General features: G+C 49.5%; 1 long non-coding RNA gene across 1 annotated transcript in view; it reads right to left on the reverse strand.

The window, feature by feature from the left end:
• Positions 1–4130: 4130 nt before the first annotated feature.
• LOC134957134 (uncharacterized) overlaps positions 4131–26791 on the reverse strand; it is a 71715-nt gene continuing 49054 nt past the window's right edge. Inside the window, exons 2-3 of the long non-coding RNA XR_010186489.1 lie at positions 4413–4532; positions 4131–4323 (exon numbers count right to left, since the gene is read on the reverse strand). This is a non-coding gene — a long non-coding RNA (uncharacterized LOC134957134). The remainder of the gene's footprint in view (positions 4324–4412; positions 4533–26791) is intronic.

The raw sequence follows: 26791 nt of genomic DNA on the forward strand, positions 1-26791 counted from the left end.
GGAGACGTTGCCCATGGCAACCAATCAGCACTGAAGTAACATCTATAATTTGCATATTATAGAATGATACAGAGCTGCTGATTGGTTGATGGGGAAATTTCTCCACTGGCTCACTTCTCCGCTCTTATCACTGCTTAGTAAATGTACCCCTAAATCATCAAAGTAATTGAGTTATCGCTGCTCATCTGCCAAATAGGGGGGCAGCAGAATCCAAATAATGGGGTGCCCTATCATGCCGGTGTAACAGCGGGCGATCAGAAAGAAGGCGTTTGTGGGTGGTAACTGACCGTTTACAGGGAGTGTCAGGGAAAACGCAGGCGTGCCCAAGCGTTCTCGGGGAGGGTGTGTGTCGTCAGCTCCGGCCCCGATCAGCCTGATGTGATCACACTGTAGGAGTAAGTCCTGGGCTGCGCACACACTGCACACAGTGGAATTTAGCAGCTCGGAGTACACATGCGATCGCACACTTGCACGGCGAATTTACACTCCCCCTGTAGGCGGCGACTATCTGAACGCAGGACAACAAAATTAGCAGCCCAGCGACCGGACCTGAATCACCCCCATAGTCTTAAAGTTCTCCATAACTTCGTGGACAATCATTGCTGCAATATGATAATATGTCTTTATTTTACAATTCAATCCCAAACTCAGGCAGCGGTGAAATGGTTAATTCAATGTAATTGGCGACGCTTACTGTAATAGCCAGAAATCTGCAAAGTCAGCCGTAATGCAGCTTCTGTTTATTTAGCAAAATGGGGCCAGAGGCGAATGTTTTCAAGTTAAAATTCAGTTAATTGCAGCTAGTAAATATATGGCTTTCAACATAACCTTGAAATGTTCTCATTATCTAGTGTTGCTTTGATATTTGTTTTGAATAAAATTAAAATATCAAATTTAGAATTCATTTTTTGCCACCTTTTTTCCTGTGGCACTTCTGCACAAAGTGACTTATTTCCTGGCAGTGTCTATCCCTATGTTACGTTCTGTCGCTTTGATTTTTCCATGTATTTCAGCAATTGCACTAATGTCCGGCGCAGGTATTGCAGTTTTGCCCTCAGAAGCGTTTTTGCAATCTGCTTTAATTAACATTTGCATTTCCGGGATTTAGTGTCTGTGAAGAGTACGAGATTCATGGGCGGTAGTACAGTATGTCAGCGGGGGCCCAGGCCCTTATTCTCAATTGATTATTATACATTATTTTGAATTAATTTATACAATGAGGTATTTAAAGGAATTGTTCCACTTTTGAAAAGGGAATATTGCATTTTCTGTACTTGTATAACAGGGGCACTTGCATAAATCAGGCCTCCACAATATAAGACTGTCAAGAGCAGGGGTAGGTGTGGGATGAGGCTAACACGGTGTGGGGTGAGGTTGAGAGACATGGGGTGGAATGAGGCTGGCAGACAGTGGGGGTGAGGCTGAGAGACATGGGGGTGGGGTGAGGCTGATAGACACAAGGTAGGGTAAGGCTGTGAGACACGGGGCTGAGAAACACGGGGGTGGGGGGAGGCTGGGAGACACAGGGGGTGCGGTGAGGCTGAGAGACACGGGGTGAGGATGAGAGACACAGGGGGTGGGGTGAGGCTGAGAGACACGGGTGGGGTGAGGCTGAAAGATATGGGGGGTGAGGCTGAGAGACACAGGGGGTGTGGTATGGCTGGGAGACAGTGGGTGGGGTGAGGCTGGGAGACACAGGGGGTGAGGTTGAGAGACACAGGGGGTGGGATGAGGCTAAGAGACACAGGGGGTGTGGGCAGCTGGGAGATAGGGGGTGTCGTGAGTTTGGGAGACATAGTGGATGGGGTGAGGCTGGGAGACACGGTGGAGATGAGTGAATGGCTGGACAAGGTGAGACACAGGGGGATGAGGCTGGAGACACTGGGATGGTAATGGAGAGACACAGATGAGTATGAGGCTAGAGGAACACAGGCAGAGAGTGAGGCTGGAGAGACACTAGAGGGACAAGCTAAATGGCCGACTTGCTTGTACCTACAGAGGTATGTGTGCCGGGCTCCAAGATTTCTGTTGCCGGCCCTGATTGAGCCTCTTGAAAATCCTCACTCCTATTCCCGGATCTACAGTCTGGATTTCCCCTGCAAAACCAGGATGGTTTGGTTGTTTGTTATGATCCCTCTTTACGTCACAGGATTTCATGGCCTGCGGCTCCCGTGAAATGTAAATCTGTTCTTAATAAGGACGATCTGATTCACAAAAGTCACTTGCTATAAAGCTTTCTGCCGTGGAATGCCTGAAGCAGCTGATGTGTGCCACGTAATTAAAGCATGTGAATGGGTTGTGTACGAAGTGTTTACTACGCGGAGTCTGAGAGCAGAGAAATGGCGTGTGCTTGTCAGGGGTGACACTTCTCCCTGTTGTGATACTCTTTGTAACGTGTAAAGATTTGTGTGACCTTTTAATTAATCCACAGCACATAGTTGTTACTTGCATAAGCACTCTTAGGGAACTCGTGGATCTCCGGCTGTTGTGGAAGTACAAATCCCAGTAAGCCATGTCAAGAGTGGAAATGATGGGACTTGTAGTTCTGCAAGAGATCTCCTGCTTGCCTAGCATCACTCAGAGCAACATACCTCCCAAATATCCAGCTGTGGGATTGGGAGCGTGAGTAAAGGGCCCTACACACTTGTCGATTCCTCTGAAAGATATGAACGATATTGGGGGTCATTCCGAGTTGATCGCTAGCTGCCGTTGTTAGCAGCGATCAGTGTAAAAAACGGCATTTCTGCGCATGCGTATGCTCTGCAATGCGCACGCGCAACATTCGGGTACAAAGTCCTTTGTGGTTTTGCACAGGTTCTAGTGACAGTTTCATTCGCACTGGCGGCCGCAAGAAGATTGACAGGAAAGGGGCGTTTCTGGGTGGCAACTGACCATTTTCAGGGAGTGTTTAGAAAAACGCAGGTGTGCCAGGGAAAACGCAGACGTGGCTGGGCGAACGCAGGGCGGGTGTGTGACGTCAAAAGCCAACCCACCAACGTTAGAATCAACGCACACGAAGAGTAACTACAGGGCTGGTCTTGTTTTGCCACAAAATATTTTTGCAGGCGCTTTGCTGCACAGGCGTTCGCACTTCTGCAAAGCGAAAATACACTCCCCGTTTGCACGGCTGCTAAAAACTGCATGCGAACGATCAACTCGGAATGACCCCCATTGTTCAGTGTGGATGCTTTAACGATGAACGATGCGTGTGCCCACAATTGTTCATCGTCGAACGATCATCGTTTAAACATGCCAGTCAATTTGAACGATATAGATGGCTGTACTCTCATATCGTCCAAATTGCCCATCAATATCGTCCAGTGTGTGGGTATAAACGACCACCGATAGTATCGTTGGTCGATTACATCACCTAGTGTGTAGTAAGACTCACTAAACACAGGGCTGATAGTGCTTTCCCTGTTTTCTGCCCTCCGTAGTCCCTATGGGTTTCCACTCCTTCCACCCTAGCCCAGCCAGCCATCTGTCCCCAAATTAATAAAGAGAAATAATACACAGAACTACAATAAATGAAAAAGCAAGCGTGGTATTTAAAGTTAACGTATACTGGTGGTCATTCTGAGTTGTTTGCTCGCTAGCAGTTTTTAGCAGCCGTGCAAGCGCTATGCCGCCGCCCACTGGGAGTGTATTTTAGCTTAACAGAAGTGCGAACGAAAGGATCGCAGAGCGGCTACAAAGTTTTTTTGTGCAGTTTCAGAGTAGCTCAAGATCTACTCAGCGCTTGCGATGACTTCAGACTGTTCAGTTCCTGTTTTGACGTCACAAACACGCCCTGCATTCGCCCAGACACGCCTGCGTTTTTCCTGGCACGCCTGCGTTTTTTCGAACACTCCCTGAAAACGGTCAGTTGACACCCAGAAACGCCCTCTTCCTGTCAATCACTCTGAGGCCAGCAGTGCGACTGAAAAGCTTCGCTAGACCCTGTGTGAAACTACATCGTTCGGGGTAATAGTACGTCGCGCGTGCGCATTGCGCCGCATACGCATGCGCAGAAGTGACTTTTTTTGCCTCATCGCTGCACAGCGAATGAATGCAGCTAGCGATCAACTCGGAATGACCACCACTGTCACCCTTCCCACATCCCACCAATACAGAGATTATTTATTTCCAGTGTACTTCATAGTAATAAACATCATACAATGGACGATGGAAGTAATCTGGTGCATTTCCTTTAAGAACATCAGCTAGACATTACTGAGGAATCCCTGCAGGACACAGATTATGATAAATGGTCAGTTCTGCATTTCTCAGCGGCTTCTTCCTGACTTTACTCAGCAAAATCTCCCTCGTTTTCCCACCATTGTCCTGCACAGGGCGAGATCAGAGAGAACAATGTTATGTTGTTTGTGTTTGCACCATCTGTCTGGAATCGCAGGATCGTTGCATTCACTTACCTCTATATAGGACGCAATTCCACCTCACGGCAAGCTTATGCTGAGCGCCAGTTCCCAGTTGTGTCACCCGGTTATAAGCAATTGGCCGCAAGTGGAGATACTGGTGACTTCTGCGCTACTCTGAAAAGATAGCAGAGAGGTGAACATGCGCAGCGCAAAACATCCCAGATGCGGCCATTTTGCCTGAGAGTGCGAATCAGGCCCACTGGGAACATTTCTCCATTCAAACATTTTAAAATGGCGCAATGGGTCACTGTCTTGCTGCTCATTACAATACTTCATTACTTGGTATTCTTATTATTATAATTGTATATATAGCGCCACCAAATCCGCACAGCTGTACAGGGAATATTTGTCAGCTAGACTCAGTGGCGTATTTACAATCGGTGCCAAATGTGAGGTGCACGCGATCCCCTGGGTCCAGGGGTGATGGGGGGGGAGCCCATGTTGGCCCTGCACAAATCACCAGGAAAATGGCGCTGCCGCCATTTTCCCGGAGATTTGCAACAGCAGAGTACAAAAATCACCAGGAACATGGCGTGGGCACAGTTCCATAGTCTACTTGCAAAACTGCGCTATGGAGTAAGGAGGTGGCCCACACGTGGCCTGAACGCTACCCCCCTCTAAATCCGTATTCCATGCTTGAATTCCTGTTATCTAGAACGGCTTGTTTGCCAATCATGGTGAACTCTGGACCTCTGGTTTCCGTGTGTTGCTGGATCATGGCCTGCTGCTATATTATGGGCCTAATTCAGATCTGATCGCAGCAGCAAATTTGCTACCTGATGGGCAAAACCATGTGCACTGCAGGTGGGGCAGATGTAACGTGCAGAGAGAGTTAGATTTGGGTGGGTCATATTATTTCTGTGCAGGGCAAATACTGGCTGCTTTATTTTTACACTGCAATTTAGATTTCAGTTTGAACACACCCCACCCAAATCTAACTCTCTCTGCACGTTACATCTGCCCCACCTGCAGTGCAATGTGGTTTTGCCCATTAGCTAATAAATTTGCTGCTGCGATCAGATCTGAGGGACCGATTCAGACCTGATCGCTAGGCTGCGTTTTCTCACAGGCTGCGATCAGATCTGAACTGCGCATGCGTATGCACCGCAATGCACAGACGCGACGGTCCACAGCAACGGGGATCGCCGGTCAGCGACGTGATGGTGCGAAAACTCCGAACGCACCGGCAATCACAGGAAGAGGGCGTTTGTGGGTGGCAAATGACCGTTTTAAAGGATTGTCCAGGAAAACGCAGGAGGGACCAGGCGTTTGGAGGGTGGGATTCTGACGTCAGCTCCGGCCCCAATCATCGCAGTGGCTGAGGAAGTCCTGGGCTGAGCAGAAACTGCACAAACTATGTTTGTGTAGTTCTGCTACACATGCGAACGCACATCTGTACACACACAATACCCTCCCGCTGTAGGCGGCGACTACCTGATCGTAGGGATGCAAAAAATGCACCCTAGCGATCAGGTCTGAATTACCCCCTGATTTAGGCCCTATGGGGGTCATTCCAAGTTGATCGCTCGCTAGCAGTTTTTAGCAGCCGTGCAAACGCTATGCCGCCTCCCACTGGGAGTGTATTTTAGCTTAGCAGAAGTGCGAACGAAAGGATCGCAGAGCGGCTACAAAGTTTTTTTGTGCAGTTTCAGAGTAGCTCAAAACCTACTCAGCGCTTGCGATGACTTCAGACTATTCAGTTCCTGTTTTGACGTCACAAACACTTCCTGCGTTCACCCAGCCACGCCTGCGTTTTTCCTGGCACGCCTGCGTTTTTCCGAACACTCTCTGAAAACGGTCAGTTGACACCCAGAAACGCCCTCTTCATGTCAATCACTCTGCGGCCAGCAGTGCGACTGAAAAGCTTCGCTAGACCTTGTGTGAAACTACATAGTTCGTTGTAATAGTACGTCGAGCGTGCGCATTGCGCCTCATACACATGCGCAGAAGTGCCTTTTTTTGCCTCATCGCTGCGCAGCGAACGAATACAGCTAGCGATCAACTCGGAATGACCACCTATATACATAGGCTTACCATACCATCCCTTTAAACAGGGACACTCATGGATTACACAGGTTCTGTGGCTGATTAAACCAGGTGAAATGCAGCCTTGAAGTCAGCCAGCCACAGAACCTGTGTAATTCATTAGTGTCCCAGTTTAAACTAAAGGGATAGTATGCTAAGTCTATATATACAGTACGTGCTCCTCTGACCTCCTGGGGGATGGGCTAATGTGCTGTGTGGCAGGTCCTTGTGTCTAGTACCGCCGTGCTGGTTTATCCTGGGTAGGAAGAACCAATGCAAAAATCAAATGCGCCTGAAATTGTCCGGATTAATCAACGTCTTTAGGCAGGCATAGATCTAGCGTAAAATGATAGTTTTCAGAAGACAGCTCCGTTCCTCCCAGAAATCCGATCCCCGCTGATGAGACGGAGAAGAGACATTATCTGCATGAGTAAAAAACAAGTATTGCAAAACAACAACACAAAAAAATGAGACAATTAGAGTTTCATTTCATAGATTGCATCTTATCTATAATTTAAACGATCCTCTGGTGATGTCTCTATTGGTTTTGAAATAGGTTTATTGTTATTTATTTATCTTTATTACCTTCTTTTGTCTTGTGTTGCGGAGTGTGGGTAATTTACAGCAATTACAGGGAACGGAGGATGCGAGTTGCACACTTGCATAGGCCCGGAACAGCGTTTCAGCAGAAAGGGGAAAGACCATCGGGCATAAGCCATACTTACCTACTTTGCTGCCTCCTCCTCCGGGAGGAGGCAGCGTTGTAGGTGTATAGGGGCGTGGCCGGCAGCAGGACGGGCGGTTCGGTGGCGTGGCCGGCAGCAGGATGGTCGGTTCGGGGGGCGTGGCCGGCAGCAGGATGGGCGGTCCGGGGGCGTTGCATCAAGGTCGCGTCATCGTGACTCCACCCCCCGCTGTGCTGTGCCGAGAAACGAGGCGCTGCATAGTGAGGGCGGAGCTACGATGACGCGATTCAGCGCGAATCACGTCATTGGACCCCCTCGGGCCGCCCACTTGTTCTCTGCTGCGAACGGCCGAGGGGGAAAGCGGGAGGCTTGCCCACCTTTCCGGGGGGCCGGGAGGGTCACCCGATTTTCGGGAGCCTCCGGCCATTCCGGGAGGGTAGGCAAGTATGGCATAAGCCTTAAGGCCCATACACAGTCACACTTGCCGATAAAATGAGCAACGTCGCTCATTTTCCCCCTCCCTGAGCGACGTTGCTCATTTTATCGGCAAGTGTGTATGCCGCCAGCGATGACCGATGTGCGGCTCCGCGGGTCGGCAACGATCGTCGCTGTCGGCAGTGCATTCATGCAGGATCTGGACTGTCGGAGGCGTGCACGGCTGGCGGAGGCGTGACGTCACTGAGCGATATGAGCGGTCATATCGCTCAATGTGTACAGTCGGCCGCCCCGGGAGGGGAAACATTAGATGACGTCACTCATAGAGCGACATCGTCTAATGTGTACGGACCTTTAAGGGCCCTACACACTGCGCGATATGAGTGAAAGATATGAACGATCTCGTTCATTAATGAACGAGATACCATTCATATATTTCAGTGTGGAGGCACCAGCGATGAACGATGCGCGGCCCCGCGCTTGTTCATCGCTGGTGCCCGGTCGCTTGTGCATGCAGGCCAATATGGACGATCTCGTCCATATTTGCCTGCACTTCTATGGAGCCGGGTGACGGAGGGTATCCGTCGTCGGGCAGCTCGGCGGCAAATCGACAAATGTGTAGGGCCCATTAGGCAGCAGAATTTTAGGGGAGACAATTTGTTTGTTTTTCTTGTACATTTATTTATTTCTCTAACGTCCTAGAGGATGCTGGGGACTCCGTAAGGACCATGGGGATAGACGGGCTCCGCAGGAGACATGGGCACTTTAAGAAAGACTTTGGATCTGGGTGTGCACTGGCTCCTCCCTCTATGCCCCTCCTCCAGACCTCAGTTTGATACTGTGCCCAGTGGAGACTGGGTGCTTTCAGGGAGCTCTCCTGAGTTTCCTGTCAGAAAGTATATTTGTTAGGTTTTTTATTTTCAGGGAGCCTGCTGACAACAGGCTCCCTGCATTGAGGGACTGAGGGGAGAGAAGCAGACATTCTTCTCTGAGTTTCAAGGCTCTGTTTCTTAGGCTACTGGACACCATTAGCTCCAGAGGGATTGGTACGCAGGTCTCACCCTCGCCGTCCGTCCCAGAGCCGCGCCGCCGTCCTCCTCGCAGAGCCGGAAGATAGAAGCCGGGTGAGTATGAGAAGAAAAGAAGACTTCAGAGGCGGCAGAAAGACATCTTGATCTTTATAGAGGTAACGCACAGCAGTGAAGCTGTGCGCCATTGCTCCCATTCACCTCACACACATCTGTCACTGTAAGGGTGCAGGGCGCAGGGGGGGCGCCCTGGGCAGCAATATAGACCTCTCCTGTGGCAAAAGTACATATATACATGTACAGCTGGGCACTGAACATGTATATAAAGAGCCCCCGCCATGTTTTTAAGAATTTTGAGAGGGACAGAAGCCCGCCGCCGAGGGGGCGGGGCTTCTCCCTCAGCACTCACCAGCGCCATTTTCTCCACAGCACAGCGCTGAGAGGAAGCTCCCCGGACTCTCCCCTGCTTACTCACGGTGACAGAGGGTTTTCAAGAGGGGGGGCACAAAATTGGCGCATATACATACATAAAGGCGCTACTGGGTAAACATTCTGTGTTTTTCCTGGGTCATATAGCGCTGGGGTGTGTGCTGGCATACTCTCTCTCTGTCTCTCCAAAGGGCCTGGTGGGGAACCTGTCTTCAGAAAAGAGCTTCCCTGTGTGTGTGTGGTGTGTCGGTACGCGTGTGTCGACATGTCTGAGGTTGAAGGCTCACCTAAGGAGGAGGGGGAGTGTATGAATGTAAGGTCTCCGTCGGCAGCGCCAACACCTGACTGGATGGATATGCGGAATGTTTTAAGGGGTGTGGTATTGAAAGTCGACAGTAACTAGGTCGACAATGTCTAGGTCGACCACTATTGGTCGACAGTAACTAGGTCGACAGGGTGTCTAGGTCGACAGGGTCTTTAGGTCGACATGTTCTAGGTCGACAGGTCAAAAGGTCGACATGAGTTTTTAATGTTATTTTGGTGTCGTTTTCTTCGTAGAGTGATCGGGAACCCCAGTTAGTGCACCGCGTCCCCTCGCATGACTCGCTTCGCTCGCCATGCTTCGGGCATGGTGCCTTCGCTCCGCTACCGCTTCGCTCGGCACAGATTACCGTTCCAATCGTAGTCCACGTGGATCGTTAAGTATGAAAAGGTTCAAAAAAAAGAAAAAAATAGTGAAAAACTCATGTCGACCTTTTGACCTGTCGACATAGAACATGTCGGCCTAAAGACCCTGTCGACGTAGACACCCTGTCGGCCTAGTTACTGTCGACCAATAGTGGTCGACCTAGACATTGTCGACCTAGTTACTGTCGACTTTCAGTCCGGATACCGTTTTAAGTGCTAATGTAAATATATTGCACAAAAGATTAGACAAAGCTGAAGCTAGGGAACAGTCAGGGAGTCAAACCATGTCTGTCCCAATGTCGCCGGGACCTTCGGGGTCTCAGAAGCGCCCACTATCCCAAATAGTTGACACAGATACCGACACGAATTCAGACTCCAGTGTCGACTACGATGATGCAAAATTACAGCCAAAAGTGGCTAAATGTATTCGATATATGATTATTGCAATAAAAGATGTTTTGCATATTACTGAGGAACCCCCTGTCCCTGACATGAGGGTACACATGTATAAAGGAAAGAAGCCGGAGGTAACCTTTCCATCCTCACATGAGCTGAACGAATTCTGCGAAAAAGCTTGGGAAACTCCAGACAAAAAAATGCAGATTCCCAAGAGGATTCTTATGGCGTATCCTTTCCCGCCAAAGGACAGGATACGGTGGGAATCCTCCCCTAGGGTAGACAAAGCATTGACACGCTTATCAAAAAAGATAGCGCTGCCATCCCAAGATACGGCTACCCTCAAGGATCCTGCTGACCGCAAGCAGGAGGTTACCTTGAAGTCCATTTACACACATTTTGGTACGATACTCAGACCGGCAATTGCGTCGGCCTGGGTTTGTAGTGCTGTAGCAGCATGGACAGATTCCTTATCATCGGAAATTGAGACCCTAGATAAGGATACCATTTTAATGACCCTAGGGTATATAAAAGATGCTGTCTTATATATGAGGGATGCTCAAAGAGACATTAGTTTACTGGGTTCCAGAATAAACTATATGTCTATTTCTGCTAGGCGAGTCTTATGGACCCGACAGTGGACAGGTGATGCCGACTCAAAGAGGCATATGGAGTTTTTGCCTTACAAGGGTGAGGAATTATTTGGAGAAGGCCTCTCAGACCTCGTCTCCACTGCTACGGCAGGTAAATCGAATTTTTTGCCTTATGTTCCCTCACAACCTAAGAAAGCGCCTCATTATCAAATGCAGTCCTTTCGTTCAAATAAAAGCAAAAGAGTACGTGGATCGTCCTTTCTTGCCAGAGGTAAGGGCAGAGGGAAAAAGCTGCACAACACAGCTAGTTCCCAGGAACAGAAGTCCTCCCCGGCCTCTGCAAAATCCACCGCATGACGCTGGGGCTCCCCTGAGGTAGTCCGCTCCAGTGGGGGCATGTCTTCGACTTTTCAGCCGCATCTGGGTTCACTCACAGGTGGATCCCTGGGCAATAGAAATTGTTTCTCAGGGATACAAGCTGGAATTCGAAGAGGTGCCCCCTCGCCGGTTTTTCAAATCGGCGCTACCGACTTCTCCCCTAGAAAGGGAGATGGTGTTACATGCAATTCACAAATTGTGTCTTCAACAAGTGGTGGTCGAGGTTCCCCTGCTTCAAAGAGGGAAGGGATACTATTCAACTCTGTTTGTGGTCCCGAAACCAGACGGTTCGGTCAGACCCATTTTGAATTTAAAATCCCTGAACCTTTACTTAAAACGGTTCAAGTTCAAAATGGAATCGCTCAGAGCGGTCATCGCCAGCCTGGAAGGGGGAGATTTTATGGTATCTCTGGACATAAAGGATGCATACCTGCATGTTCCCATATATCCTCCTCATCAGGCGTACCTGAGATTTGCGGTACAGGATTGTCATTACCAATTTCAGACGTTGCCGTTTGGGCTTTCCACGGCCCCGAGGATTTTCACCAAGGTAGTGGCGGAAATGATGGTGCTCCTGCGCAAGCAGGGTGTCACAATTATCCCATACTTGGACGATCTCCTCATAAAGGCGAGATCACGTGAGAAGTTGCTGAACAGCGTATCACTTTCACTGAAGGTGTTACAGCAACACGGCTGGATTCTCAATATTCCAAAGTCGCAGCTGAATCCTACATCTTGTCTGACCTTCTTGGGCATGATTCTGGACACAGACCAGAAAAGGGTATTTCTTCCGATAGAAAAAGCGCAGGAACTCATGACTCTAGTCAAGAACCTGTTGAAGCCGAAACAAGTGTCAGTACATCTTTGCACTCAAGTCCTGGGAAAGATGGTGGCAACATACGAAGCCATCCCCTTCGGCAGGTTCCATGCAAGAACTTTCCAATGGGACCTACTGGACAAGTGGTCCGGGTCACATCTACAAATTCATCAGCGGATCACCCTGTCCCCCAGAGCCAGGGTATCTCTCCTGTGGTGGCTGCAGAGTGCTCACCTCCTAGAAGGCCGTAGGTTCGGCATTCAGGACTGGATCCTGGTGACCACGGACGCGAGCCTCCGAGGTTGGGGAGCAGTCACAGAGGGAAGAAATTTCCAAGGTCTTTGGTCAAGTCAAGAGACTTGTCTCCACATCAACATCCTGGAACTGAGGGCCATATACAACGCCCTACGTCAAGCGGAGGCATTACTTCACGACCAACCAGTTCTGATCCAGTCAGACGTCACCGCAGTAGCTCATGTAAACCGCCAAGGCGGCACAAGGAGCAGAGTGGCGATGGCGGAAGCCACCAAAATTCTTCGCTGGGCGGAGAATCATGTAAGCGCACTGTCAGCAGTGTTCATTCCGGGAGTAGACAACTGGGAAGCAGACTTCCTCAGCAGACATTACCTACATCTGGGAGAGTGGGGACTTCGTCAGGAAGTCTTCGCGCAGATTGCAAGCCAGTGGGGACTGCCCCAAATAGACATGATGGCGTCCCGTCTCAACAAAAAGCTACAAAGGTATTGCGCCAGGTCAAGAGACCCTCAGGCGGTAGCTGTGGACGCCCTAGTGACACCGTGGGTGTTCCGGTCGGTCTATGTATTTCCTCCTCTTCCTCTCATACCCAAGGTGTTGAGGATAATAAGAAAAAGAGGAGTGAGAACAATCCTCATTGTTCCAGATTGGCCACGAAGGACCTGGTATCCGAATCTGCAGGAAATGCTCACAGAAGATCCGTGGCCTCAGGGGCCCTGTCTGTTCCAAGACTTACCGCTGCTGCGTTTGACGGCATGGCGGTTGAACGCCGGATCCTAGCGGAAAAAGGTATTCCGGATGAGGTCATTCCTACACTAATAAAGGCTAGGAAGGACGTGACATCAAAACATTATCACCGAATATGGCGAAAATATGTTTCTTGGTGTGAGGCCAGGAATGCTCCTACGGAAGAATTCCATCTAGGCCGTTTTCTTCACTTCCTACAAACTGGAGTGAATTTGGGCCTAAAATTAGGATCTATTAAGGTTCAGATTTCGGCCTTATCCATTTTCTTTCAAAAGGAATTGGCCTCTCTCCCAGAAGTACAGACTTCTGTGATGGGAGTACTGTATATTCAGCCTCCTTTTGTACTTCCGGTGGCGCCTTGGTACCTTAACGTGGTGTTAAGTTTCCTTAAGTCACATTGGTTTGAACCACTTAAAACGGTGGAGTTGAAATATCTCACTTGGAAGGTGGTCATGTTGTTAGCCTTGACTTCGGCTAGGCGAGTTTCGGAATTAGCGGCTTTATCACATAAAAGCCCCTATCTGGTTTTCCATATGGACAGGGCAGAATTGCGGACCCGTCCTCAATTCCTACCTAAAGTGGTCTCATCTTTTCATATGAACCAACCTATTGTCGTGCCTGTGGCTACGCGTGACTTGGAGGATTCTAATTCCCTTGATGTGGTCAGGGCTTTGAAAATTTACGTGGCCAGAACGGCTAGAGTCAGGAAGACAGAAGCACTGCTTGTCCTGTATGCAGCCAACAAGGTTGGCGCTCCCGCTTCAAAGCAGACTATTGCTCGCTGGATCTGTAACACGATTCAGCAGGCGCATTTTACGGCAGGATTGCCGTTACCAAAATCGGTTTAGGCCAATTCCACTAGGAAGGTGGGCTCTTCTTGGGCGGCTGCCCGAGGGGTCTCGGCACTACAGCTGTGCTGAGCTGCTACTTGGTCGGGGTCAAACACCTTTGCAAAGTTCTATAAGTTTGATACCCTGGCTGAGGAGGACCTCCTGTTTGCTCAATCGGTGCTGCAGAGTCATCCGCACTCTCCCGCCCGTTTGGGAGCTTTGGTATAATCCCCATGGTCCTTACGGAGTCCCCAGCATCCTCTAGGACGTTAGAGAAAATAAGATTTTAAACCTACCGGTAAATCTTTTTCTCGTAGTCTGTAAAGGATGCTGGGCGCCCGTCCCAAGTGCGGACTACTTCTGCAAGACTTGTATATAGTTATTGCTTACATAAGGGTTATGTTATAGTTTCATCGGTTTTGGACGATGCTATGTTGTTTTTTCATACTGTTAACTAGTGATGAGCGGGTTCGGTTCCTCGGAATCCGAACCCGCCCGAACTTCAGGTTTTTTTACACGGGGCCGAGCGACTCGGATCTTCCCGCCTTGCTCGGTTAACCCGAGCGCGCCCGAACGTCATCATCCCGCTGTCGGATTCTCGCGAGGCTCGGATTCTATCGCGAGACTCGGATTCTATATAAGGAGCCGCGCGTCGCCGCCATTTTCACACGTGCATTGAGATTGATAGGGAGAGGACGTGGCTGGCGTCCTCTCCGTTTAGACTAGAGTACTAGAGAGAGACACAAATTTTGGGGAGCATATTATTAGGAGGAGTACTACTTGCTGCTGATAGTGTGACCAGTGACCACCAGTTTAATTAATCCGTTCTCTGCCTGAAAAAAAACGATACACAGTGTGACACAGTCACATACCATATCTGTGCTCAGCCCAGTGTGCTGCATCATATGTAATACTGTATATCATTATCTGACTGTGCTGAGTGCTCACTGCTCACACAGCTTAATTGTGGGGGGAGACTGGGGAGCAGTTATAGCAGGAGTACATATTTTAAGTACAGTGAGTGCACACTTTTGCTGCCAGAGTGCCACTGCCAGTGTGACTGACCAGTGACCACTGACCACCAGTATTGTGATTGTCTGCTGACCACCAGTATATTGTGATTGTCTGCCTGAAAAAGTTAAACACTCGTCGTGTGGTGTTTTTATAAACGCATTCTGCAGACAGTGTCCAGCAGGTCCGTCATTACATAATATATACCTGTCCGGCTGCAGTACTAGTGTGATATATATATTTTAATTTTATCTCATTATCATCCAGTCTATATTAGCAGCAGACACAGTACGGTAGTCCACGGCTGTAGCTACCTCTGTGTCGGCAGTCGCTCGTCCATCCATAATTGTATACCACCTACCCGTGGGTTTTTTTTTTTTCTATCTTCTTGATACTAGTAGCTTACTTTAGGAGTCTGCAGTGCTGAGTCTGACAGACAGTGTCCAGCAGGTCCGTCATTACATAATATATACCTGTCCGGCTGCAGTACTAGTGTGATATATATATATATTAATTTTATTTCATTATCATCCAGTCTATATTAGCAGCAGACACAGTACGGTAGTCCACGGCTGTAGCTACCTCTGTGTCGGCAGTCGCTCGTCCATCCATAATTGTATACCACCTACCCGTGGGGTTTTTTTTTTCTATCTTCTTGATACTAGTAGCTTACTTTAGGAGTCTGCAGTGCTGACAGACAGTGTCCAGCAGGTCCGTCATCTCCTATATAATAGCCCTATTCTGTGACCTTGTGATTCATTTGCTAACGCTGGGCGGAGTCCCAACAGTGGGCGGAGTTATTCAAATGAGTCACAGAGATCTGGCCAAATCTACAGGAGACTAGGAGCAGAAGCAGATAGCATGGACATTGGGCATGTCACAGACAGGGCTGCATACCTCCCAGCTTTCTGCAGGAGCTTTCTCCAGGCAGAAGGAGGGAAACACTCTGCGAAAAGGGGGCGTGGCTTCACGGGAGGGTCCCCGTTTTCGTCAGTGAGGGGGCATGCCCAGCGCTCTGTGAGCTGCTGGCATGCCCCCAGGGGCTGATTATGAGTCCGGGGGGCCCAGGGCACTTGAGACAGGGGAGCCCTATCTCATTGCTGTGCCTGCTGGGGGTTGGGGGCGTAGCCTAATCGCGGACCGCGCGGCCACGCCCCCTTATGCAAATTCCGATTTTTGTTTTTATTTTTTTTATGGGATTTTGGCCCCTCAGCTAGGGCTAAATCCAGAGGAGGTGGTCGCTCCCCCCTACACACCCGCACAGGGAGAAGAAAGCAGGGAGACTGCTGCCTCCCTGCAACACCACAGACCTGCCAATATGCAGCAGCGTGTGCTGACTGTAGCACAATGCTGACACTGTTGCTGGCAGGACGGGGGGGGGGGGGGAGCTTCTGAGCTGGGACAGAGCTACTCCAGCCGGGGGGGCCTCTAAAACTGTGGGGCCAACGGTACGTATCCCCCGCCCCCCCCCCCCCTTAATCCGGCTCTGCTGCTGGAACCCCCCCATTAATCCGTACCCCCTGATGCCCCCTCTCCCTCTGTCTCCACTATTCACCGCTGCTCTGCTAAGCATAACAGCGAGTACAGGAGCTTTCCAACTGCCCCCCCCCACCGCAGGACACTGCGACCCGCGGGTGGGACAGCGGGACAGACCCCAAAAAATGGGACTGTCCCGCGAAAATCGGGACATTTGGGAGGTATGGGGGTGTGTGAGGGGTATGTCATACAGACAGATGGGCACCGGCTCACTGTGTGCTTGACCCCCCACATCGGCATACTCAGCAGGGTCTCTCTGGTGCGGAGGAGCATCACTTTCTGACACACTCCACGCTTCTTAGCTGCAGTTTAGTGAGGCACCTGCCGCTGTGCAGGTTCCATACTGCCTCTGTTATCTCCAGCCCCGGCAACCCCACCGCTAGCTGCAGCGCTGCCACCCGCAGTGGAGTGCGCCCAGCTCATTCACACACTTTAGCTGGCGGGTAGCGCTGCAGAAATCCGAGCTGCTTGCAGGCTCTGACCCACTCCTCCCTCCAGCCGCAGCGTCTCCTGGGAGCTAACCAGTCACTCCCAGTCTCCCCTTACCACAGTGCCCGGAAGCCGTGAGGTCCGCGCCACGTGCATGCTATGACCCCCTCCTCCCTCCAGCCGCAGCATCTCCTGGGGGCTAACCAGTCATTTCCAGTCTCACCTTACCACAGTGCCCGGCAGCTGCGCGAGGTCTGCGGTGTGTGACTGAGGAGGGGGGGGAGGGATGCGGACTGGCAGAGAAAGCAGGACTCCAGCCTGAGAGAGTCAGCCATGCCAAGTCTCCAGCAGCAGCAGATCCCAACAGGTTGGAATGGAACAGCAGCAGCCAGCAGCAGTGACTCCGGTAAGACACATCTGTCTGTCACCACTGTTTTGTCCCTAATACCAATCTCTCCCGTGCCCTGTGTTCTGTCATGTCCCTGGCCTTGCCCTGCCACCCTTATTCTGGCCCTTTCACCCTTATCCTGGCCCTGTCACCCTTATGCTGGCCCTGTTACCCCTATCCTGGCCCTGTCACCCCTGTGCTTGCCCTGTGAACCCTATACTGGCCCCGTCACCCCTGTCCTGGTCCTGCCGCCCCTACCCTGGCCCTGTCACCCCTATCCTGTCCCTATCATTTCTGTCCTGGCCCTGTCACCCCTGTCCTGGCCCCGTCACCCCTGTCCTGGCCCCGTCACCCCTGTCCTGGCCCCGTCACCCCTATCCTGGCACCGTCACCCCTGTCCTGGCCCCGTCAACCCTGTACTGACCCTGTCACCCCTGTCCTGGCCCTGTTACTGCATACCCTCCAACTACCTTTTATGGCATGTACAGTACCCGCAGCGCCTCCAGACCTCTCCCCAATGCACCACACCTCCGCACCTTCCCCTCCACCACATGCGGCACTCCACCCCTCCCCCACATGCTGTGCCTCCAGACCCCCTACACCACCCGTGGCTCCCACTCCTCCACCCCTTCACCACCCACAGCACCTCCAGGCCCCTTCCACCATTCACCCCCCTTATACGTCTCCCCCCACACCTGCCCCCCTCCACCCGCAGCATCTGCAGACACCCTCCTCCATCAGCGGTCCCCCCCTCACCCACCCCTCCCCCACCAATGGCACCCCTGCACCTGCCCCTCCACCACCTGCAGCACCTCCGGACCTCCTTTCCCATCCGCCGCAACACCCGTACCTGCCCCTACCCTACCCATGGTGCCTGCGGTCCCCTACCCAACCCCCGGCACACCCGTCCCTTCCCATCCCACAGCACCTCCGGAACCCTTCACCCATCCACAACATCCCCACACCTGCCCCTCTCCCACCCGTGGCACCCCTGCCCCTCCCCCACCTGCGGTGCCTCCGTACCCCTCCCCCATCTGCATCCCCCACTCCTCTGCCCCTCCCCCACGCGCAGCACCTCCCGAACCTTCCCCATCCGGGCCCCACCCCCACTTCTGCCTCCCCTCCACCCGCAGCATCTACAGACACCATCCGCAGTCCCCCCCGCACCCGCTACATTCTGTACATCGTGCCCTGCAGGTGCTGTTCACGCCGTCGCAAGGGGCTGCGCCTCCTTCACCATCGCACGCCCTTTCATTGTGCAATATTTAACCATTAACAAAGGAATGCAGGTAATACTCCATATAATACAAATATTAAACCCCAGAAAGGCATGCAAGGGTTAAGGGGGCGTAGCCCCTTGCGACGGTGTGAAGAGCGCCCGTAGGGCGCGATGAAGCACCTAGTTACATAATATATACCTGTCCGGCTGCAGTACTAGTGTGATATATATATATATATTTTAATTTTATCTCATTATCATCCAGTCTATATTAGCAGCAGACACAGTACGGTAGTCCATGGCTGTAGCTACTTCTGTGTCGGCAGTCGCTCGTCCATCCATAATTGTATACCACCTACCCGTGTTTTTTTTTTTTTCTATCTTCTTGATACTAGTAGCTTACTTTAGGAGTCTGCAGTGCTGAGTCTGACAGACAGTGTCCAGCAGGTCCGTCATTACATAATATATACCTGTCCGGCTGCAGTACTAGTGTGATATATATATATTTAAATTTTATCTCATTATCATCCAGTCTATATTAGCAGCAGACACAGTACGGTAGTCCACGGCTGTAGCTACCTCTGTGTCGGCAGTCGCTCGTCCATCCATAATTGTATACCACCTACCCGTGGTTTTTTTTTTTTTCTATCTTCTTGATACTAGTAGCTTACTTTAGGAGTCTGCAGTGCTGACAGACAGTGTCCAGCAGGTCCGTCATTACATAATATATACCTGTCCGGCTGCAGTACTAGTGTGATATATATATATATTTTAATTTTATCTCATTATCATCCAGTCTATATTAGCAGCAGACACAGTACGGTAGTCCACGGCTGTAGCTACCTCTGTGTCGGCAGTCGCTCGTCATCCATAAGTATACTAGTATCCATCCATCTCCATTGTTTACCTGAGGTGCCTTTTAGTTGTGCCTATTAAAATATGCGTCATGTGCTGTTTGGGGAGTATTTTTTTGAAGGGCCATCCTGCGTGACACTGCAGTGCCACTCCTAGATGGGCCAGGTGTTTGTGTCGGCCACTAGGGTCGCTTATCTTACTCACACAGCTACCTCATTGCGCCTCTTTTTTTCTTTGCGTTATGTGCTGTTTGGGGAGTGTTTTTTGGAAGGGCCATCCTGCGTGACACTGCAGTGCCACTCCTAGATGGGCCAGGTGTTTGTGTCGGCCACTAGGGTCGCTTAGCTTACTCACACAGCTACCTCATTGCGCCTCTTTTTTTCTTTGCGTCATGTGCTGTTTGGGGAGTGTTTTTTGGAAGGGCCATCCTGCGTGACACTGCAGTGCCACTCCTAGATGGGCCAGGTGTTTGTGTCGGCCACTAGGGTCGCTTAGCTTACTCACACAGCTACCTCATTGCGCATCTTTTTTTCTTTGCGTCATGTGCTGTTTGGGGAGTGTTTTTTGGAAGGGCCATCCTGCGTGACACTGCAGTGCCACTCCTAGATGGGCCAGGTGTTTGTGTCGGCCACTAGGGTCGCTTAGCTTAGTCATCCAGCGACCTCGGTGCAAATTTTAGGACTAAAAATAATATTGTGAGGTGTGAGGTGTTCAGAATAGACTGAAAATGAGTGGAAATTATGGTTTTTGAGGTTAATAATACTTTGGGATCAAAATGACCCCCAAATTCTATGATTTAAGCTGTTTTTTAGGGTTTTTTGAAAAAAACACCCGAATCCAAAACACACCCGAATCCGACAAAAAAAATTCGGTGAGGTTTTGCCAAAACGCGGTCGAACCCAAAACACGGCCGCGGAACCGAACCCAAAACCAAAACACAAAACCCGAAAAATTTCAAGTGCACATCTCTACTGTTAACTAGATAGTATATCACAAGTTATACGGTGTGATTGGTGTGGCTGGTATGAATCTTGCCCTTGGATTAACTAAAATCCTTTCCTCGTACTGTCCGTCTCCTCTGGGCACAGTTTCTCTAACTGAGGTCTGGAGGAGGGGCATAGAGGGAGGAGCCAGTGCAAACCCAGATCCAAAGTCTTTCTTAAAGTGCCCATGTCTCCTGCGGAGCCCGTCTATCCCCATGGTCCTTACGGAGTCCCCAGCATCCTCTACGGACTACGAGAAAAATATTTACCGGTAGGTTTAAAATCTTATCTTTTTGCTTATTTAATGTTTCTTGACATTTTATACCGCCAACAGTTATGGACTCAGAAAGGGGTGTGACTTCATGCTGGTGTGGTTGGCGAATCAGGTAATGGTCTGTGTGTATTGGGGCGTGGCTTGTTTGAAGTGTGGAAGGAGTTTGCCCCGATTTTTCTTTTAAAAATGTGATTTCGGTAAAATGGAGCATGACGGAATGAATCAGGAGGCTAAAAAAAAAATGTGTCTAGAACTTTTTCCTGGAATATCGATCTACAGCCATTTTTTTATGTTAGTGGTCAAAAAAAAAAATACATGTTGGAACCATAATTAGCTGCATTGGTAGGGCGAGAATTCAGAGATAAAGGGGGTGTGAAAGGATCAACAGGGAGACGATATATATCTCCCAACTCGTGAACCACTTAACTGGCGATTTTTCCCTTCAAAACTGTTCATAACATTGTTTTAAAAAAAAAAAAAAAACTTTTTATTTAATATAGTTTTAAAATAATTTTTTTAAATATTTAAATATTATATCATGCACGTCTGAAGGATGAACCTCGTCAAAAACCGGGGGACACAGTGGGGCGGCACGATTGCATGTGATTTGGCCATGCCGGTTAAGTGGTTAAAGGCGAGCCACTTATATTAATATTGATCTTAAGGTCAGATTCAGTACTGATCGTAGAAGTGCGGAAACCGCTGTTTGCACTTCTGCGCATGCCACTGGGCACATGCGTGAGGACTTTTGGGGGCGGCGTTGGGGAGGCGCGGTCCGGACAAAAATGCAGCAATTCTCTTTCTTGCACAGGGCGCCGAAAAGTCTAGTTACGTCTCTGAGCTGAACATTTGGGTGAAATTAAAGGTCATGGATAGAGAGGGAATAGATTATTTGGGAAAAGGATGTGTTAGACGGTCTGTATGCACCGTGGCACTGAGTATACCAATGTCTACAATTATGCAGCACACTCAGAACTGATTGCGACAGTCTTAGGCGACGTTCCAGAACGTCCATTAAATGCCGGACTGGGGAATAATAAGGCTATAAGATATGGGCAATATGAGGAATATGCAGCCAGGGCTGCAGTCTGGAAATAAATGCTGCTACTACAGGACATGGGGTGTAGATGATCACTGCATAGGGATGCAGACAGGGCGCACACCCCTTAAGCAGCCCCAAACCGTACTGAACGCAACTAAGCATTTGGGCAGGGAATGACCATTGCTCTTGTCATTGTGTTCACCCCCCACCCCCCCACACTATATAGTGCCGCGATTACAAGCATTGTGAAGTGGGTGGGGCTCCGGGAGCCTTGCCCACTCTTCTTGGCATCCAATTGAGCCTCCCAAGGTTTGAGAGTCTCCCTGACATTCGTGGAAAGTAGGCAAGCCTGCATGAGCCACATGTAAACCGAGCTTTCAATATGCTTGGTGTTCTCTATTTACACAGATCTGTTTTGTGTCTACTATCTGTATTTATCAATACCGGAAAATATCTAAAATCCTCTGAAGCAGAAAATGCGGCAACTAGATTGGTATTTCTTAGGTGATGAAAATAAAAATAAACTCATTTGTGCCTCGCTGTGATATATAATCACTTTAGTAGCAACGATACTAAGGACAGGTTGTGATTACTTATAGTCATGCAATATGCAAAAGTATTCAACCCCCTAAAAAGTCATCAGATTTGCACAGATTGTATTTTCATACCACTAGGCTCTTAAAGTCAATCTTCACACACATAACTCACTATTTGTCTGCAGATTTTAAAACAAATAATAATAACAGTGGAAAAATGTTGCTTTCAGAAGTATTTAATCCATGGGCTGCGGAAGCTCCAAGTTTACCCCAAAAAATACTTCTGCAAGCCATTTTAGATTTATTTTCAGTCCTTGACCCCCCTCCAGCGGCGCTTAGAAAGACAACATACTATATCGGGATATAAGATTGACAGGACAGTAATGCAGAGGTCACAGCGGTGAGGAACTCAGCAGCTGCTAATAGACGTGATTTACAGGTAGTGCAGTAATACAGTGAAGCGGCTGGAGAGCAGGTGTACTGGGAGATATAGCCAGAGCATGCCAGAGGGTATATTGATGAGATGGCGGTCAGAGAGTGGAACCTGGGTGCAACGCCAAGTGGCCACAGCAATGTGCCTATACTTGCTCAGTCTTCAATTCAATGTCCCCACACTATCTCATTATTGATTGCAGAAATTAAGATGGACAAGCTGAAATTAATAAAGGTGATGATTCTAAAATGTTGGGCTTTGAAGTTTTGTTTCAACGTTCTCACAATAAGCGTTTTAGGTGCCCGCTTACTCTCTGTACTGTAGCGCAGGTTCATCTTTCTGCAATAAACTACTGTTAGTGTGTTCTAGGCCTCATTTCTAACAGGGACGTGCAGTCTGGGGAGGCATTGCCTCCGCTGTCATATTTCGATATGATACTGAGAATATTGCAAAGATGATATTTATAAAACAGATTCTGTGTTATAAATGACTTCTTTGTATTAATCTACTTAATATGCAGGTAAATCCTAGCCATATTTGGATGTGAGGCAGCGAGAGCGCTGCCTCCCACTAACACGTCTAAACTGTACAGAGCGGGGGGCGGGCCGCGGCCTGGGGCAGGAAAATGCCATTGAAAAAGACAAGGGGATGCGGCAGCTGTACAAGTGCCTCAAAGACAGAGCTGTGTCTCCAGCTCACATCAAGGCACACCCCTCTCAGGCAAATCTGATAGCTGATGCAGGGACGGATCCAGAGGGGGCGTGGCACACTGCTGTCTGACCTCCCTGATTGGTTTCTTGAAAAAGGAGGCTTGGTTACACTCACTTTCATTACTCGCTCCTCGTTTTATAGAAAAGGATCCTTTGAGGTCAGCAGTGCCCAGCTCTGCAGAGGGAGGGGTGTGGTATTGAAAGTCGACAGTAACTAGGTCAACAATGTCTAGGTCGACCACTATCGGTCGACAGTAACTAGGTCGACAGGGTGTCTAGGTCGACAGGGTCTTTAGGTCGACATGTTCTAGGTTGACAGGTCAAAAGGTCGACATGAGTTTTTAATGTTATTTTGGTGCCGTTTTCTTCGTAGAGTGACCGGGAACCCCAATTAGTGCACCGCGTCCCCTCGCATGGCTCGCTTCGCTCGCCATGCTTCGGGCATGGTGCCTTCACTTCGCTCGGCACAGATTACCGTTCCAATCGTAGTCCACGTGGATCGTTAAATATGAAAAGGTTCAAAAAAAGAAAAAAATTGTGAAAAACTCATGTCGACCTTTTGACCTGTCGACCTAGAACATGTCGACCTAAAGACCCTGTCGACCTAGACACCCTGACGACCTAGATACTGTCGACCTAGACATTGTCGACCTAGTTACTGTCGACTTTCAGTCCGGATCCCAGAGGGAGGTGGGCCCCGCCAGGCTGACACCTGCTGTGACATTAATGCTGACTGTGAGTAATGTAGGGCATAGCCGTAATGAACAGCTCAGCTACACAGGTCCTCGTTTGCAGTCTGTCCAATCAGATCTGGTGGGCGGGCTGTGATGGCACAGGGAACTCTCTGTCATTCCCCGGCAGTTCTGTCATTCACAGTAAGCCTCTGGTGTGGGCGTGGCCTCTGCTTACTATACGCTGGGAAGGGAAAGGAAGCTCCCATGACTAGCACTGCCTGCCTGCTACCTGCTGCCTGCGGGGGGATGCTGCTGAAAGTCCTATCATGCCCTTTAGTGCACATGGGGATAGGGAAGAATGCACACTGCAGGTGAATCAGTCTCAGCAGTCTGGGATATATAGATCACAATGCCACTAATATGAGATGTTCAAACATTATTTTTTTTCCAGCATTGCCATAACAAGAACCCTACCCCCTCCCCTAACCCTGTGCACTAAGTTACACCCCCATCCCACCAGGTCTAAAATAATGGGCATTACACCCCCCTCCCCTCACTAGCACACCCAAGGGATAATAAAGTCCCCCTGGGTCATTAACCACCGCCAACCTCACCCACGATATTATGCCTCATCCTGATTAAGAGCACAGCAAAGCACATGTTGGGAGTGGGGTTTGTGTGATAATGCTGAAACTGATTTTTGCACTCACAGAGATTACCCAAATAGTGCAATTTGCACCTCCTCTCTCTCTCTGACTGCCCCTCTCCCTGTGAGAGTGCTGCACCCTCATTTTCCTAACTGACACTCTCACTCTCCTATTTCTGTACTTGTCCTCTCTTTTGCCCCTCTTCTTGTGTGACTGCTCTGTCATTGCCCTAATTACCCCCAGCCACAGTGGCAAACGCAGGATTTGCATGGGGGGGTTTCCAGAACTGGGCGGAGCCAATCACGGGGGTGGGGACTGAGGTGACCCAGTATATGCTGGATCCGTAAAACTAGTGTGTCTGTGTGTGTGTGTGTGTATATATATATATATATATATATATATACACATATATCTACACATATATATATATATACACACATATATATATATATATATACTAGAGATGAGCGCCGGAAATTTTTCGGGTTTTGTGTTTTGGTTTTGGGTTCGGTTCCGCGGCCGTGTTTTGGGTTCGACCGCGTTTTGGCAAAACCTCACCGAATTTTTTTTGTCGGATTCGGGTGTGTTTTGGATTCGGGTGTTTTTTTCAAAAAAACCTAAAAAACAGCTTAAATCATAGAATTTGGGGGTCATTTTGATCCCAAAGTATTATTAACCTCAAAAACCATAATTTCCACTCATTTTCAGTCTATTCTGAATACCTCACACCTCACAATATTATTTTTAGTCCTAAAATTTGCACCGAGGTCGCTGGATGACTAAGCTAAGCGACCCTAGTGGCCGACACAAACACCTGGCCCATCTAGGAGTGTCACTGCAGTGTCACGCAGGATGGCCCTTCCAAAAAACACTCCCCAAACAGCACATGACGCAAAGAAAAAAAGAGGCGCAATGAGGTAGCTGTGTGAGTAAGATAAGCGACCCTAGTGGCCGACACAAACACCGGGCCCATCTAGGAGTGGCACTGCAGTGTCACGCAGGATGGCCCTTCCAAAAAACACTCCACAAACAGCACATGACGCAAAGAAAAATTAAAGAAAAAAGACGTGCAAGATGGAATTGTCCTTGGGCCCTCCCACCCACCCTTATGTTGTATAAACAGGACATGCACACTTTAACCAACCCATCATTTCAGTGACAGGGTCTGCCACACGACTGTGACTGAAATGACGGGATGGTTTGGACCCCCACCAAAAAAGAAGCAATTAATCTCTCCTTGCACAAACTGGCTCTACAGAGGCAAGATGTCCACCTCATCATCATCCTCCGATATATCACCGTGTACATCCCCCTCCTCACAGATTATCAATTCGTCCCCACTGGAATCCACCATCTCAGCTCCCTGTGTACTTTGTGGAGGCAATTGCTGCTGGTCAATGTCTCCACGGAGGAATTGATTATAATTCATTTTAATGAACATCATCTTCTCCACATTTTCTGGACGTAACCTCGTACGCCGATTGCTGACAAGGTGAGCGGCGGCACTAAACACTCTTTCGGAGTACACACTTCTGGGAGGGCAACTTAGGTAGAATAAAGCCAGTTTGTGCAAGGGCCTCCAAATTGCCTCTTTTTCCTGCCAGTATAAGTACGGACTGTGTGACGTGCCTACTTGGATGCGGTCACTCATATAATCCTCCACCATTCTTTCAATGGGGAGAGAATCATATGCAGTGACAGTAGACGACATGTCCGTAATCGTTGTCAGGTCCTTCAGTCCGGACCAGATGTCAGCATCAGCAGTCGCTCCAGACTGCCCTGCATCACCGCCAGCGGGTGGGCTCGGAATTCTGAGCCTTTTCCTCGCACCCCCAGTTGCGGGAGAATGTGAAGGAGGAGATGTTGACAGGTCGCGTTCCGCTTGACTTGACAATTTTCTCACCAGCAGGTCTTTCAACCCCAGCAGACTTTTGTCTGCCGGAAAGAGAGATCCAAGGTAGGCTTTAAATCTAAGATCGAGCACGGTGGCCAAAATGTAGTGCTCTGATTTCAACAGATTGACCACCCGTGAATCCTTGTTAAGCGAATTAAGGGCTCCATCCACAAGTCCCACATGCCTAGCGGAATCGCTCCGTGTTAGCTCCTCCTTCAATGTCTCCAGCTTCTTCTGCAAAAGCCTGATGAGGGGAATGACCTGACTCAGGCTGGCAGTGTCTGAACTGACTTCACGTGTGGCAAGTTCAAAGGGCAGCAGAACCTTGCACAACGTTGAAATCATTCTCCACTGCGCTTGAGACAGGTGCATTCCACCTCCTATATCGTGCTCAATTGTATAGGCTTGAATGGCCTTTTGCTGCTCCTCCAACCTC

The sequence above is a fragment of the Pseudophryne corroboree genome, chromosome 9 (genome assembly GCF_028390025.1).
Source record: "Pseudophryne corroboree isolate aPseCor3 chromosome 9, aPseCor3.hap2, whole genome shotgun sequence".
NCBI classification, from domain to species: domain Eukaryota; kingdom Metazoa; phylum Chordata; class Amphibia; order Anura; family Myobatrachidae; genus Pseudophryne; species Pseudophryne corroboree.